This window comes from Vicugna pacos, chromosome 6, assembly GCF_048564905.1.
Source record: "Vicugna pacos chromosome 6, VicPac4, whole genome shotgun sequence".
In the NCBI taxonomy this organism is placed as follows: domain Eukaryota; kingdom Metazoa; phylum Chordata; class Mammalia; order Artiodactyla; family Camelidae; genus Vicugna; species Vicugna pacos.
This window is the reverse complement of record NC_132992.1, coordinates 86,148,764-86,165,392: the sequence shown is the minus strand read 5'-3', so window position 1 is coordinate 86,165,392 and position 16,629 is coordinate 86,148,764.

The window sequence follows — 16,629 nt, the reverse complement described above, 5'->3', positions numbered from 1 at the left end:
GGCTGCAACAGACAGCAGAGGGCGTGCAAAGCCTGAAGTATTTACTCTCTGGTCTTTTACAGAAAAGTTTACCAACCCTGCGCTTGATCTTCGCAGGGCTCACGCCTTCACCTCCTTATGTTTTTACCCCACTACCCTCCTGGTGTGTCCTCCTCACCCTCCATCTTATCCTCCTCCTCTGCTTTAACCTTCTCCATCACACTCACCACCAGGAAGCGCTCCAGCTATTTTCTCACTTACCTGCTTCATTGTCTCTCTGCTGCCCCTAGATGTCCACTGCATGGAAGGCAGGAACTTGGATACTTGGATTCTTTTTTTTTTTTTAATTATCTCCATTTAATTTTTTAAAAACAACTTTATGTGGTACAGTTTCTGTACAGTGAACTACACATTTTCAGACATACAATTTGATGAATTTTGATAGATGTATACACCTATGAATCCACTACCACAATCAAGATGGAGATTGTCATTCTAAATGAAGTAAACAGAAAGACAAAGAAAAATATCATACAGTATCACTTATATGTGGAATCCGAAAAAAAAAGACACAAATGAACTTATTTACAAAATAGAAACAGATTCATAGACATACAGAACAAACTTACAGTTATCGGGGGGAAAGAGGGTGGGAAGGGAAAAATTGGGAGTTCGAAATTTGTACCTCTTGAGAAGCAATGGAGTTGTTAGGAACTTGGATTCTAGCCCACAGCTGTGTCCCAGTGCCTAGAACAGCATCTCACATATACTGGGTGCTCGAAAAATAAGTTCTCCATGATTGAATGTTTCCCCCACTCATGGGCGTTGATCTGGTCCCCAGCGCTGGGTCTCTGCCTCAGTTTCTCTTACCAGGTCTTTCCTCAGGGAGGCTGGAGTCCCATCGTGAATGGACACGGTCCCCAGGAACACCCAGACTGGGTTCAGGAAAGTCCTGCGCAACTTTCATTGCATGAAGTTCTCATCATATTAAAAAAAAATTTAAAGATACTCTACAGCAAGAGGTGATGGTACAGAAATGATGGTCTTTTAAATGTTGACATGTGTCAGAATAACGTTCCTAACACATAGAAGCCATGCGATATAATGGCGTGATTCACAAGGTAGTTACAGGGGTTAGTTTCGATTTTAATTAATTAAATTCAGTTAAAACATTAATTGCTAATTAAAATAAACTAAAGTAGTTAATTTTGAAAAAAGTAAAATAAATGTTAACTTAAATATTAATTAGCAGTGCCCACGAGGCCACAGGTGAATGCTAGAGAGTCACGCAATTTTTTCTCCAGTTCTGCCAAATTAGAGGAAATGTCCAAAGTATGGACAAAAAAAAAGTCAAAAACCTCAATGCCAGGGAGCTTTTAACTCCCACTGAGAGCACCTGGAACAGAGCAGGAGAACCTCTGCCCCTGTATCGGTTTCACCTCCACTCCCCACCCCCTCACCCCCGCCTGCCCCTGGGTACCTGTGAGCGGCCATCAAACTTCCCCTGTCGGGAGCTGATGTTCTCTGAGACCAGTAAGCACTGGCCAGAGCTTTACATCCACTGTAAGGAGACACACAGGAGCTCAAGTTCACTCACCAAATCCTCCAGCTGCGCTACAGTATTCCCCAGAGTAAGCCCGTTTCACAGAGGAGGGAACTGAGGCACAGAGTGATCTGCCCAGGTTCATGCAGCTAGGCACTGGCAGACCTGAGATCTGAACCGGGGCCATCTAACCCTAACATGTGTGAGACAGTGTGGTTTATGAACTTCTCAGGTGCGCCCAAACCACCCAGCAAGGGTCCTACCCAGCCCATTTGAAACGTAGGTGTCTCAGGTAAGCAGAGGCAGCACGAACGATAAGAGCTGAGCTCTGGGGACAGCCAGCTCTGTTCCTGGGTAAGCAGTTAGCCCCAAGAACATAGATTTGATGCCTAGTTGAGTGGTGGCCATAATTTCTTCTGCACAGACCATGTATTTTGCATATGAGGTTACTCTCCGCCTGAAAGCGCAGTCGACTGGCCCTTTGTCTCCTGTCTTGGCTGCCTGCTGGGACCCTGAGGGCTCCTGTGAATCTTCTTCTCCCCAACAGACAGCATGAACCACAGCAGAGATGGCAAGCACCTTGGAGACCACGAGAAACCCCATGGAGGCAGAGAAAGGGGGATTTGGAGTCACAGCCCCATTCCTGCAACTTGCCAGCTGTCGGAGCCAGCCGACAATCGATCAGGTCCAGAAACCTGTGCTGCAGGACTGAGAAAAGAAAGACAAGACTAAAAGATGGGGTTGAGAGGGTCTCACTCTAAGCCCGCAAGACGCTAAGCCAAGAATGGACATTGAGTTTATTTTCAGCAGTTAATTTATACAATTTCAACTAGCTATCTTGTGCATTCCTGCACGTAGGCATAGGTATTGTTTTAGGGCTCATTATCTCCTATATTGTTCTATAGATTAACATTGTTTATAGTACTCATACACTAAAGTCAATGTTCCCGCATATCAAGATCACTAACTAAGATAATTATTCAAGTAAACTGAGATCACTTAACTTGTATGCTGATTGTATCTCTCTGTTCTAAGGTCATCAGTGACTTAATAGCTCTGGATGTTCCTAGAGCTTTAGAACACCTGGTGCATTCTTCTTCAAAGGGGTGGCAGGACAGAGATTGTCTTTGCTAGATCAATCTCAGAGCCTGACGCCAGCACTTTGGGATTTTCCGTCCCGTCCTGTGCTCGGCAGTCCTCAGGTCATGAGTGGCTCCCCGCAGCCAGCTGGGTGACCAAAGGAAAGCCACTCACCCAATCTGAGCCTCAGTTTCCTCCTCTGTCACCTACCTGCCTTGCCCTTGACGGAGGTCCTGGTAACAGAGGTGCGTGCTTAGCCCAGGGCTGGCCGACGGTCAGCATTTCCCTTGGTGAGGGCTGTCCATTTAACCCAACCCCCTTATGAGTCAGATGAGGAAACTGAAGCTAAGTGGCAAAATGGCTTGCCCAAAGCACCCTGGTGAGTTAGTGACATGGTCAGGACTAGCATCCTGACCCCAAGACCAGTGTCCACTTCCTCTTTGCAGCCCCTTTTCTGCAAAGGTAGGATTCTCCTCCAGGCGCTCGGCCTTGGCCTCAAATGGCCACGAGAGGGTGCCCTTGGAATTGCTCCGGGTCTCCTGAGTTCGGGGTGTGGGAGCCTTGCCGTCTGCCCGAGGGTTCAAGGCCTCCCAGCCCGCAGCCCACGCTCCTGCCCCGTCAGGATTCTGCTGGGGCCCTCCACTTCCCACCCCACCCTGGCACCGTGAAGGTATTCCAGAGCCCCTGCTCTTTCTCCTCCCCCGCCTCCACCCAACACCCCTCGTCCCATGGTGATCTATTCATCTCCTGTGTAGGCGTGGGTCCTCAGAAGCCGCGTGCTGTTTTTGTCGAGCAGGGGGTTCAGGATCACAGTGATGTTGTTTGGTCGTTGTTTACACCCACGCTCCCATCCCTCTGCTCATCCACATCTGCTCAGCACCTGGGAGATGGAGGAGGGCTGAGGGGAGTCAGTCCATGGGACATGGGGCCCCTGCCTCACGGAGGGAGCATTCCAGGAGGGGAGGCAGACTCAGCTACAACACTAATCACAGGATGCCCTGCAGGATGTTACTGGGAAGCAAGCAGAGGGGCTGAGGGTGGGAGCCCTGGAGTGGGCTTCTGGAGGCCGTTGCCTATTTGAGTCCTAAAGGAAGCAAAGGAATTGGCCAAGTAAAGAAGGCCTACAGTTCCAAAGAAGCCATGAGGGGAGACCCATGCCTCTGAGTGAGGACCCGCTTTGGACACATCTCCCCATTTGTAAATGGGAATAATAACTAATTCCAGTTCTGCCTCCTTGTAGGATGAAAGAACATACAGTGACTAAAAATGGAAGCGGGTTGGAAACTCTAAAAACCCACCCCAGCATGGGGGATGTATATTTCAGCACCAGAACGTCCATCTTTCCCAGGACTCTGTCCCGTCAGCCTCCAGCTCACAGTCTGCAGCACACACTCTCCCTCCCCTGACCTGCTTGTGGATGTATTTCCTGGGATACTGATGACCGTTCCCGGGGCTCCTGCTGCTGACCCCTCCAAGGCCACCCTTCCCTTTCCCTACCTTGTCTTTCCCCTGAGTCATTTTAAAGTCCTTGTATCAGGTCTATTAGAATAAAAGCTGGACGGAAGTCACGCCAGGCTACCCTGGAGGCCATCCTGGAGCTCTTAGAAGATTAAAGTCTGTGGAAAGGAGCCCAGGTGGCTCTGGGCACCCTGCCCCCTGCACTCTGAGGGTGCTGGCCAGGGACATCCCAGCCTGGGGTGAAGAGCACTTTCTGAATTTTGGCATTGCCTCCTCGCCCCTTTCCATCTTTTTAGACAGCACAAATGACAGGCTAGTTCCAAGTTTCATTCTCTAAACAGAGTCCTCTGGGTCTGGCGTAGGGGTGGAATCAGAGGTGAGCCCCCAGATGCTGCAGCCGCCTCGGCCACGGGCCCAGTGGACCGCTTTAAGCATCACAGAAAGCATGTTTACGTTCTGAAGCCTGTAGTTCTTCCGGATTCTCTCCTGCCTAGCTGTGCACAACCAAGTCTATTACACTCCACTTGCTACAAATGCATTCTCCATCCCAGAGAGTAGAATGGAGCCCTGTTCTTAAAAATCGCCTGGGCTCCCACCCAGGGTAGGGGAGCACTGCCAGAATCCACGTCGCCTCTCTGGGGGCTCTGGTTGGCCTGGGAACACCCCTGCCCCTGGGTGGGGAGCCTGCTGAGGGTCCTGGGCTCTGGGTCCAGGATAGAGGGCTCAGCAGGGTATGGGGATGGCTTTCTCTCTCTGGCCAAGGAGGAGGGGGGCTGCCAGCCACTGCTGTGGGAGGCTAGAGACTCATACACCTACTATGCACCTTTTCAAACCTCTTTCTGTGGAAGTCACCCTAAATAACCATTTTAACCAGACTTCAGCTGGATTTGAAGATTGAGATGATCGGGTAGGTCAGAACTTTTAAAAAGTCTAATAACACCCAGTGCTGTCAAGGATGCGAAGAAAAGAGATACACTCATGCATCGTTGTTGTGAGTAGAACTTGGTATCCTCTCTTTGGAAGGTCCTTTGGCAGTGTCTATTAAAACGTGAAGCGACTTTGCCCCTGGACTCAGCAATCCCACTTCCAACAGTCAGCTCTACAGAAATACATGCACATGGTCACAAAGAGTTGTGCAGGAGAATGTTTTTGGAAATGTTTGCAACTGAACAAACCAACGAAAACAAAGACAGATAACCCAAACCCTTGGAACTTACACAATGCAGTCGCGGGGGAGCAGGGACTGTTCAGTGGCCACTGAAAAGAATGGCAGAAACATACAGGTGCTGACTGAGAAGAATCTCAATGTGGATCATTTCATGAAAAAAAAAGAGAGAGAGGACAGAATTATGTGCATGACCCCATTAGTGTCAAAAAAATAAAAAGAAAAAGAAAGAAAAAGTAAACTGAAGTAAAAGTGAATGCTAGGGAGATGTCTGGGAAGAGCGTACCCCAAACTAGCATAACAGTGCTGATCATGCAGGATGAGAGATGGAAGAGGCTTGAAGTGGATTTCAGTCTTCAGTGCATAAACATTTATATCGTTTGAATTTTTTCTCACTGAGCATGTATTTATAGATAATGTTTTGTCCCATATCTAATACATTTGGTTTTGCTCCAAGACATCCACCCCAGAGCAGCCCTGCTCAGAACCTCTGAAGTAGATTGGTACTGACATCATTCGTTCAACAAATATTTCCTGCAGGATCCCCTGCCCATGTGAGCTCTGGGCTGGGTGCTGAGGACACGAGGGACAAGATCCCTGCAGGGAAAGTTGTGTGAACAGACAAGGACCTTACAGCATGACAGAAACGGTCACAGATGTTTTCTCAGAGAGAGCGGGGGCAGCAAGTACATGAGGTCAGTTCCCCTGGGTGAAATCAAGGGAGGCTTCCTGGAAGAAGTGAGTAGAGTCTTAGAGGTGACTGGACGAGTATCAGATGGACCAGTGGGAGTGGAAGAGTCTTGTGGGAGACGCGTTCCAAGAAGGGAGATATGAGTGTCTTGCACGTTTGAGGGACTGCAGCGGGTAGTTTTGGGCGGTGGGGCAGGAGACAGGGCAGGGACCAGGGCAGAGGCAGAGCGCTTCTTTCAACTCCTAGTTGTCGCTCTGACCAGCAGGGACTCAGCCAGCGGCCAGCAGAGGGCGCTTGAACCTCCCCTAACTCCCGCTGGAGGAGTTGGTCAGATGGCCCGTGTTGGCCTGGGGTCACAGAAGCTGGGCTCTCAGGGCCTGCGCTGGGTGCTGAAGGCTGGTGGGAGGACATGGGTCATGGGGCGAGTTGGACCCCGACACAGATGATGAAGGAGCAGCCTGTAGGGGAGAGGTGCCAGAGGGGCCACCAGGCCACAAGCCAGACAGTACAGGGGCATCTCCAGCCCTGACTCCCTCAGCACAGGACAGCCCAGCCCACAGTGATGTCACGGATGCTGGTTGCTTTTCTTTCCAAATGTGGGGGTCTGATCTTAAAAGGAGAGTGGACTTGGAAGCCTGCAAGCCGATGGTGCAGACGGGGTGCTCCAAGGGCTGGGCCAGCGTCAGCCCGGATGTCAGCTGCCTCTCTCGCCTGCTCTGCTGCCACCTTGGCCACCACTCCTTCCCCATTCTCTCAAAGCTTCTTTTCAGCTCTTCCCAAGTACACGCTCCAGGGGCCTGAGCTCCCGGTCCTGAGCGCTGCCTGGTCATTCCGCCTGACACCCAGCAGATCAACCTGCAGTGCCACTCTGTGCCCAGGCTCCCCCAGAACACTGGGACATAGCAGGAACCAGGAGGGCCCCAGCCCGTTCCAGCGTGTGGGAGAGGCAGACCCTGAGCACACCAGAGCTTCAGTCAGTGATGGGTTCCACACAAGGAGTTAAACAGGGCCACAAGACCTTGGGAAAGGCCTTTCCAGGGAGGGGACATCTAAGCTGGGACTTGAATGTGTCAAAGTGAGAGTAGGAGTCTCCCAGAGGGAACCCCTGAGGCGGGAATGCGTGTGGGGCTTTCAGGAGAAAGGGAGAGGGACCCCTAGGCCTTCGACCTGAGCAACTAGGTGAACGAGGTGGGAAGGCTCTTTTCTGAAAAAAAGAGAGGCAGGGGGAGGAGTGAGTTCGTGGGAGGAAGTCAAGAGTTCAGGTTCGGCCGCAGGAAATCTGAATGCCAATCAGACATGGATTTGGAATGTCATATGGGAAGTTACAAAAATGAGTTTAGATCCTTGGGGAGAGCTCAAATGTGGGAGCCCATGGTAGACCGGTGTCTAAGCCTTGGGGATGGTGTGAGATTGTTGAGTTGTGCCCAGATCTTATAAATTACAGTATTTATAAAAGTGACTGAGTGACACCACAGTGGTCAATGCCATTGAAAGAAAGTTTAACATATTCACAGCTCCCCTAGAAGTGGGAGGCACAGGAGGGCCACAGGGGAAGCACCAGGGCTGGTCGATCAGAGGCAGAAGTAAGCATAGGGCACAGCTTTTATTGGTGTTTCTGTAGAAAAGTCAAGGCCGAGCGTCGGAAGCAGTTTAGGACTAAACAGCTTGAGTAATTCGGGCTGGGGGGTGGGGGGCTTGGGGCCCAGGGGAGGCCTCTGATTGCCGGGTGGTGTAGTGGGATGGAGTGTACCGGTGTGGTGGGGGGGGTAGATACGGAGGGAGTTGGAGGTGTGGACCCAGGAGGCTTTGCAGTAGGGTTCTCATACACCCTTGAAAGCTGAGTGGCAGGGAAGACGTGAACAGCTTTGGCGTGCAGACACCTGTTCTACAGCAGCTTCAGAGCAGGGTATGCCACCAGAGACAGAGCAGGAGGCGAAAGCCGAGGACGGCCTGGCCTGCCTGCCTCCTCCTGGTTCTCCTCAGTCTTCCGAGCAGGGGTCACTAGTAAGCTGGGGACACATCGCAGAGACCCCGCTGGGGCTGCAGGGCACATCCATCAGGTTAGGAGTCACAGCAGTGATTTTCAGCTTCTTCATCAAAGACCTTGTTCTTCTTGGGTTGTCTCTAATTTGGTGAGAAGCCTAACCCAGCAGGGAGGATGTCACCGCGAGCAAAGATGCAAGAGAAAGGAAGGCAGCTCAGGTCCACTTCTGGGTGGATCATTCATGGTGCACGGTGGTCCAAAGGCTGAGCCTCAGATCCCAGACCTAAGCCTGGCCTGCCTCAGGAGCCCCCATCAGCACCCATGGCCAAGGAGAGTGAAACACGCATCCTCCCCCAAGATGCAGAAGGACAGAGAGTCAAAAGTGACTTTCACTCCCTTCCCTGGCCCAGCCACACAGGGTCCCTCCCTGGAGGCAGCCGCCATTTCCAGTTCCTGGAGTAGCTTTCCAGAGATGGTCTAGGCAGCCCAAAGCAGCCAGTACAGACACGCATGCTCTGCGATTCCTTCCATCTCTGTGCGTTTATACACAAGCGGCAGCATGCTCCGGGCGACCACGGGTCTGTGCTAACTTTTTCTATGTTAGTGATCAGTCCACAGCAGTATGTAAATGAGTTCATTCTTTTTAACAGCTGCCTAATGACAGGCTCTTTACTGGTGTGAGTCTGGTCTTCCCTTCCTGAAGCCAGAATTATGTTTCCAAAGCAGCTGCTCCAAGCCGCGGTCTTTAAACACCTCCGTGAAATTCTATTTATTGGGAGGTGTGTTGCCAATTAATTATAACTACTAGTATGTAAAGCACTGGATGTTTTGTGAATGATTTAATTCTTTTTCTGAATGAATGACAGCAGGTTTCAAGTTATTGCTCTAATATTACCAAAATAGTTTTGAAATCTTTTGGTTGCATATAATAGAAACAATCCCAAGCTATCTTAAATAAGAGGGAAGATCTATTTACTCTCATTAAGCTCAGAAGTTCAAAGGAGTGTCAGCTGCAGGTATGGCTGGATCCAGGATTCAGGCAATGTATGTCATTAGGACCAGGTTGTTCTCTAACTCTTCCACAGCCTCCCCTCTGTAGGCTTAAGCCCCAGGATTCACTGTTAGCAGGATGGCCACAAGTGCTGTCCCTCGTCTCAGTTTCTAGGTCTAGGAGATAAGAATAAAAATCCCTTTCCCAGAAGTCTAAGGGAGGCTCTTACTGTGTCTCTGTATTGGTTAGACAAAGCTGAATTTGACAAGTAGACCCCAGAATTGTGTGACAAAAGCTCAAACTATTAAATTGTATCTCGCTCGGGTGTAATATTCGTGATGGATATTCCTGGTCTTTGTTCCATGCGGTTGTTCAAGAATCCTGACTCTTTGTACCTTGTGGTTCCACCGTCATTCAGGGCAAGAATCTACAAACATTTTCTGTAAAGAGCCAGATGGTAAATATTTTAGGCTTTGTAGTTCTCCATCACGTCTTCTTTTTGTACAGCATGATATAAAGAAAACACAAAATGATCCATGCTTTTTCTCTTAATTCATAATTGCATGGAAAGGCATTTTAAATGGGCTCTAATGATACACCACAAACTGACCACCGTGGTTTCATGGAGGGATTGTCGCCAGAGGACAAGGGGGATTCTAACTATGTCTGTAATGTTTTGACTTTTAAAAGATGATATATTTGTATGCTGCTTTCTTTCACTTCTTTAATACACAGAGGAGACTGAGAGCAAATATGCCAAAATATTAGCAATGGCCGATTCTGGGCGGTGGGAGTAGGGGTGGTGGTTGCTTAAACGTTACTCTTAAACGAGCATGTATCATGTGTAATAAAAAAGAAGAGTGATTTTTCTTTAAAAAAAAAAATCTAAAGGTAAAAATGCCAGACTGTCACATACTAACAATGGTTGATTCAGACAAGGGTGGGGCATGTGATGTCATTTTCCTATGAGGGCTTTTCTCTGCTTGTCAAATTTCCCCAAATTAAAATGAGGCCCAGGGCCCAGGGCTCAGCCCAGAGGACCTCAGCATTTGAGACATGGCAGAGCCCAGAGCAGCCGCCAGCCTTCGTTTGTCTGGGTCCTGATGGGGCCACTGCTGTGCATGTTGGCAAAGGGGAGGGGACAGAGAGGGGGCGGTGTCAAGGATAAGGAAAGGTGGACAGAGAGTATATGAGAGAGTCAGAGAGTGGGAGAGGGGAGGGAGCACGGGAGCGGCCCCTTCTCCAGGACTGGGGCCGGAAGGGCTGGGCTTGGGCCCCCTGAGAAGAGTCTCCTTAAGAACAAAGCATCCTGTCCTCCCCAGTTACAGACTGTGCGGCTTTCCTGCTAAAGCTTTTAGAGTGACGTAGAAGTCCATCTACGCCCATCTGTTCATCCCACTCCAGGGAATTCTCTGGGATGAAGGAAGGGCCCAGGTGGCATTTGTTTGCAGGGAAAAGCAACAGAAGAGAAGCCCTGTCAGCGGAGAAGTGTCCCAGCCCCGGTGAGCTCTGTTATTAATACAGCTCTAATGCCATTAGGCCGCTTGATTAAGTCAGCAGCCCTGGGCCCGGCCACCCTTATCCTGGAGTTACAGCCTCATTTTTCCATTATGCTTTAATTTGAACATCTTTGGAAAAACGCCTGGTGAACACAGGAGCCCAGAAGGAGAGCTGGACGCAATTCAGCCTGTCTTTCCCCTCCCCGTGAAGCAGGCCAGCACCGTTGCCAGCATGGGAGTCTCGGACCTCTCCCCAAATCCTGAACCTCAGACTTGAAAAGAATTATTTCAGTCCTATCAAAGTGCCATTGGCTGTCCTTCTGTCCTTAGTCACGACATAGAAAAGTTTTAGACCCGTGAGGATTCCCCAGGGATCCAATCCAGCCTTTTCACAAGCGGGGAAACTGAGACCCCAAGTAGCTCTGACTTGCTTGCCAGACTTAACTCAAAGACGAGATTCCTAAACCAGAATCTAAAGGAGCAAACACCTCGAATGGATGTTGGTGCCTCTGTGGAGCCATCCTGTCACCATCATAAATGGAGGGGCTTTTGCCACCCAGTAGTGCACAGATTGTGGGGGTCCAGGGGCTGGTGCCCCAACTTCTGTCCTGAGTACCTGCTTGCAGTTCCCAGAGTTGCCACCAGGTGGCCCCAGGCATTGCCAACCATCGCTTCAGGGTCCAGACAGTTTCCACCCCTCTGGGACTGTAAGAGAGGGCAGAGTGCTCCGTGTTGGTCCCCCACCCTCTACCCTTATTGTAAATTCAATCAGCTGAGCACTGAAAGTTCAGATCTTAAATTGTCAGATGATCCAGAATCACAGGGCCTGGAAGGGCATGTATCCTGAGCATATTGCCTCCTATCTCTGAGTCTCCCTTATGCACCTGGAAACAGATGTGCTAATCACCTGCCTCACAGGACTATTATGGCAATAATGGATGTGAAGCTGTGTGGGGATGGCAGCCCAGAAGTTCCCAAATGCCAGACCAGAGTCAGATGCCCTGGGAGCTTGTTAGTAAGCAAAGCCCAGGACCGACTCCTCGAGTCAGATGCACAAGGTCTGGAGCAGGCAAACCCTCAGTGAGGCGCCTCCCTCCTCGCAGGCAAGCAGGCAGAGGTGAGTGTATCTCAACACAGAAAACATGCGCCTGAGGGTGGTGTCCTAACCAGAGCTCTCTCTGCGGCATCAGACCTGTCTTCCTCCAAGGGCAGAAGAAAAATCACCGTGATACTTGCTGGGGTGCTGTGCGCCACTGGGAGGTGCTGGGCAAGGCAGCTGTTACCAACTGCTGTCAAAAGCCTATGGCTTCTCCGGGACCGACTTAACCAATGAAAGCAGATTTCAAACATCAACTTTTTTGCACATGACAGGCTTTCCAGAATGTTCTGGGGTAGATTTAGCACAACCCTTCAGAGAACTGGGTCCACCCCATGGGCATGTGTCCTGCTGGGACTGCCTCCAGGCAGTGGAAAAGATTAAGAGTGTTTATGCTTTGGGCATTAAAATCACACAGAAGAGGGTTAAGGAATGACTCTTGGAGGAGGGGGCACTTGAGCTGGGTCTTCAACGAGGTGAGAGGATGCTCCAGGAAGTGAAAGCATATGTGAAAAGGGACAGAGACCTGCAAAAGCCTGCTGAAAACCACCAAGATTTGGAGAAGGCTGGAGAGAAGGCAGCAGAGAATGGGTGATGGGGTGGGAGAGTTCCACAGAGGGTGGACCCGAAAGGGCTCCTAAGCCATACTGGGCTGTTCAGATTTTACACAGAAACCCACAAGGACCTCTGAAGGCTTTTCACCTCCCTGAGGACAGGAACTGGGGGGCAAGGAGGCCAGATAGTGGGAGCAGCTGGGGGCCAGAGCAGAAGTGACAGCAGACATGGGAGGCAATGCCAGATACCTGAGATATTTAGGTTATTGGTCTACAGGACACGAGTTCACAGCAGGAACAGATGGGCCAAAGACCAGAGGGCAACGAGATTGGCCAGAGGGGAGGAGGAGGAGGCAGACGGCAGGGTGTCTGACAGCTGATGGCCTCCGGGTGTGAGAGGTCCTGAGGGCTTGTGCCTTGGTGAGCCCAGCTCCATGACCACCCCTTAGGAAGATGAACCTGGAGCAGCAGAGAGGAGGCAGGATTGGCGAGAGGAGCAGGAGAAATGATAGGATGTCAGCATTCAGGGAAGAGTCCCCCCACTTGGGTGCACAGAGCAGGTGGAAGAGGAGAGGATGTGGAGATGGGCACACGGCCAGGATGCAGGGCACACAGGTGGACTCCAAGGGAGTGAAAGCAAGGACAGGTTCACGGGGACTTCCGGGGCCACGAGGGGTCTGCAGAGCAGTCACTGAAGAGTAACTAGGACCAACTCAGTCTGTGATTGTGGACAAAAGTCCCTTCTCTCCTCTCAGCCTTCGTTTCCTTATTTATGTAGTGAAAAAGTGGGTGGATGAGGTGGCCTTTAAAGGCCCTTACGGTGTGGACCTTCCAGAGTTGTCTAACTAGGGTATATCCCTATTCTGTATGGAAAACACGAGCTGGCATGCATAATGGGGACATCTACATTGTTATGGGCCACTTGTGGACACACCCTCGACATTGTCAGGAAGTCAGTTTCATGTGAGTCCATCCAGGGCTGCTTTGTACAGTTGCACAGGCTATGCGCTACACAACTCCAGGCACCGCCATCTCTTTAGACTAGAGTATGATGGAGACATGCAATACAGCTGCCCTGCTGAGAGCATCCTGGCTGTCCCAAGGACATGCCCCATGCAGAGCCCCTGGAGTGCCTCCTCTGGGTGTCTGGAAACTTCCCTAATGTGATTGGAGAAAACAGGAAAAGCTCTGAATCAGGGAACTGAGGACCTGAGTTGAGGCTGCTGGGTTACATGGCAAGACCTCCCCCTTTCTGGGTCTCTGTCCTTTTCTCCATAAAGTTACAGGGACAAGCTGGTTTCTGAGGCCTTGTCCAGCTTCTGTGTTCTCATTGCCAGAATTCACTTTTCTCCGTGGAACTTGCATCAGCCCCGACATGGCTGATACAGAGGTCATGACCACTGCCAGGGTCCTTGACAGACTCCAGTATTGAGAGGCCTCTCCTGGCCCCTCCCTGCCAGTCCTGGGAGCTGACACTTTTTCATGGGTCTACATGTTGCAGAGCAGACCCTCTGCTGGCCTTAGTCCAACCTCCGTGCTCTCAGGAGCTCCCAGGGAATCAGTCCCTGCATCAGCCGCACCTTCCTGGCTGTGGCCGTGACCCAGAACTTCACAATTGCCTCGGATGCCAGGCCAGCATTAAATTTCCAGGCTAAGCAATCTCGCACTGGAGCACCTGACAGCTGGATGGTTATTGTTCAAACCATCACTATCTCCTTTAAATCCCATGAGCAAAGCATCTGTATTCGCTGCTAAGGATAGCAAACAGGACATTCCTCTTGGGGACCCTCCAGCCCACAGAAGGGGTTGGTGAGATTCACCACATAGTGGAAACTTGGCCCCATTACAGAGAAATAACTAACATACCAAGTAGCATGTCCTCCACACTTCACAGTCTATGAAGCCCTTTCTACACTCGATAAGTCATTTGACAAACACTGAGGGCCTATTCTGGGCTAGTTCATGCATGGACATGAACTAGCTCCAGATATTGTTCAAAACTGCTCACAGCTCACCGGGCTCAGAGCTCATTTGAGTCTCACACCAATGAGACAGGTGTTACTCTCACCCCATTTTGCAGAGTAAGAAACTGAGGACAGGAAGATTAGGTGACTTATCTAAGCTCGCATAGCTAAAAGCCAAGCTAAGACTTGAATGCAGGCAGCAGACTCCAACCCCTTGGTTCTCTGTTCCACCCAAGGTGCTGTGGCCTGGGGCCAGCACCTTCCTTTTGGGGCTTCAGTTTCCTCATCTGTACAGTGACAGGGAGCCCTGGAGTGATGACACAGCTCTGACGCACACAGATCCTTTGATCCCATATCTGCAGCAGATCTGGCAAGTGAAAAAGTTAGCTTCAAAGACCAAGTTGGCAGATCCAGAGCTCTAAATCAGAACAGGCTCTGCCTGACAAGCCAATCCAGCAAGCAGGTGTTCCGGCCAAGACTGAAATATGCACAACTCACCTTATAAACTATAAACATCCCACAATCTGCGTTCCAGCTGTCCATCACCGGCCCTGTGAGCTGACGTCCGCCGGTCCTGAGCCAAGTTCCAGCCCCGAAACAGATGTTTGATTTCTCCCCACAGAGTCCCACACTGTAAATCAGGTTCTGGGCTGGGAGAGGGGAGAGGAGGCTGCCGATGGCCAGAGCTGGCCACACTGGGCACAGGGTGGGGCGGTGCAGCCACGGAGGGTGGAGGAGAACTAGTGGGCTTCCTCAACAGCAGTGGAGCTCAAGGCTCCTGTGCACCTGGTCAACCGTCTGCCCATGGGGCCTCAGCACAGGGCGCCGAGGTGGGAGCCGAGTGGTGGAGTCAGAAGCAGCCCACGGGACGCTGGCCCACGCTCAGCAGGCTGGTTCCCTCGGCGCCTCTAGAGCCACACGCACTCTCCACGCTGTTCTGTGTCCAGCAGGGGGATCGCTGGGTGCACTTCAATGACTCTTTTGCTTCAGCTTCTCAGTGGGGCCCCACAATGGTTGGCACAGGATCGGGGGTACCAGAGAGTGTGGTAGGGGTGTTTATTCCCCTAGTTCTTTCTCCCAAAGACCCCCAAAGGTCAGGCCGTCTTTTCCTACAGCTTCTCCCCGGGTTTTGATGACGGCTCCCTCCCTTTGCCCCGCAGGCTCCCAGGTGTGGGCAGCCCTGGAACGCGGCACCACCCCTGCCCACGGGGGCCCATATCCCCTCCGTGAAACCTGCCTCCGCTTTTACTTACGCCGCAGGTTTCTCCCGGGATGCTGACAGGTAAGACAGTTTACTGTATGTCATAGAAACCAGGGACAGCAACGTTAAGCTGCACCATACGACATCATTTATATGAGGAATGTAAAAAATACTAAAAATAATAATAAGGGCACAAATGAACTAATTATTATTTTGAGTTCTTGAATATGTGTGAGCACATTTGACTGTTCTTTATGATTGGATTACGGCATTCTGTTGATCCCTATTTTGTAGTTGGCTTTATTCCTTCGATAACTATGTCAGTTTAAAAAGCTAAAGATCTAATCTATTCTTAGAAACAATAATTAGTACATATACGTAAACTAAAAAAATGTGCTGTATACTGTGTATATATATTTACATGCAATATAATGTGTATGTACAGTCGAACTGCAGTAATTCTCCCTAATAAAACTGAAAAAAGAGGAAAATAAAGATGCACTGTTATTTCTATGTCCACTAAGAAAGAATAAACCTTTATCATAACAATGTACTAAGGAGATCCGTAAATGATGACATTTACTGTCACTTAAAAATTTTTTATTTCATATTTATTGAAATAACTGCTTTAGACTTGTTTCAACCTAGAGTTTTTTTTTTAAATCATGTATCATCCTTGCGCACACATTAAAAGGAAAATATAGGCAAAATAAGCCAATTAAAGTATTCCCAAAATTTCTCCACCCTCAGAGCCTACCTCTGTCTCGGAGTCATCATGTCCATGTATGTCCATATGGAATCAGCTCTGGGCCATTATGGGCACTGAGGCAGCATTTCTTAAAGGAGTCCTCCAATGTTGTCCCTAGGATTTTTGTCCAAGCCAGTGCCCACATTCTGCAAATTTTCGTGGGCAATGGTATCTGTATTCTGACGGTCACCCATCAGTATCAAGTATAAGATGCCCCTTTCAGAGATGGTAAAATGTGTGTGTCAGAATCAATGAAATGTGAGTTTTAATTATGTTGACTCTGGGCAAGACAATTTGCCTCTCTGGGTCTTCATGGTTTCATTTGTAAGAAGGTATATTTAGCCAGCTTGATCTATAGATTCAATGCAACCTCAGTCAAAATCCCAGCAAGTTATTTTGTGGATATCAGCAAACTAATCCTAACATTTATTTGCAAAGATAAAAGATCCAGAACAGCCAAAACAACACTGAAGAAGAGGGACAAAGTCAGAGGACTGACACTGCCCAACTTCCAGACTTCCTATAAACCTACAGCAGTCAAGACAGTGTCGTATTGATGAAAAAATAGGCGAGTAGATCAAAGGAACAAAATAAAGAGCCCAGGAATAGACCCATACCTGTATAGTCAGCTGATCTTGGACCAAGAAGCAAAGGTGATACAATGGAGAAAACATCG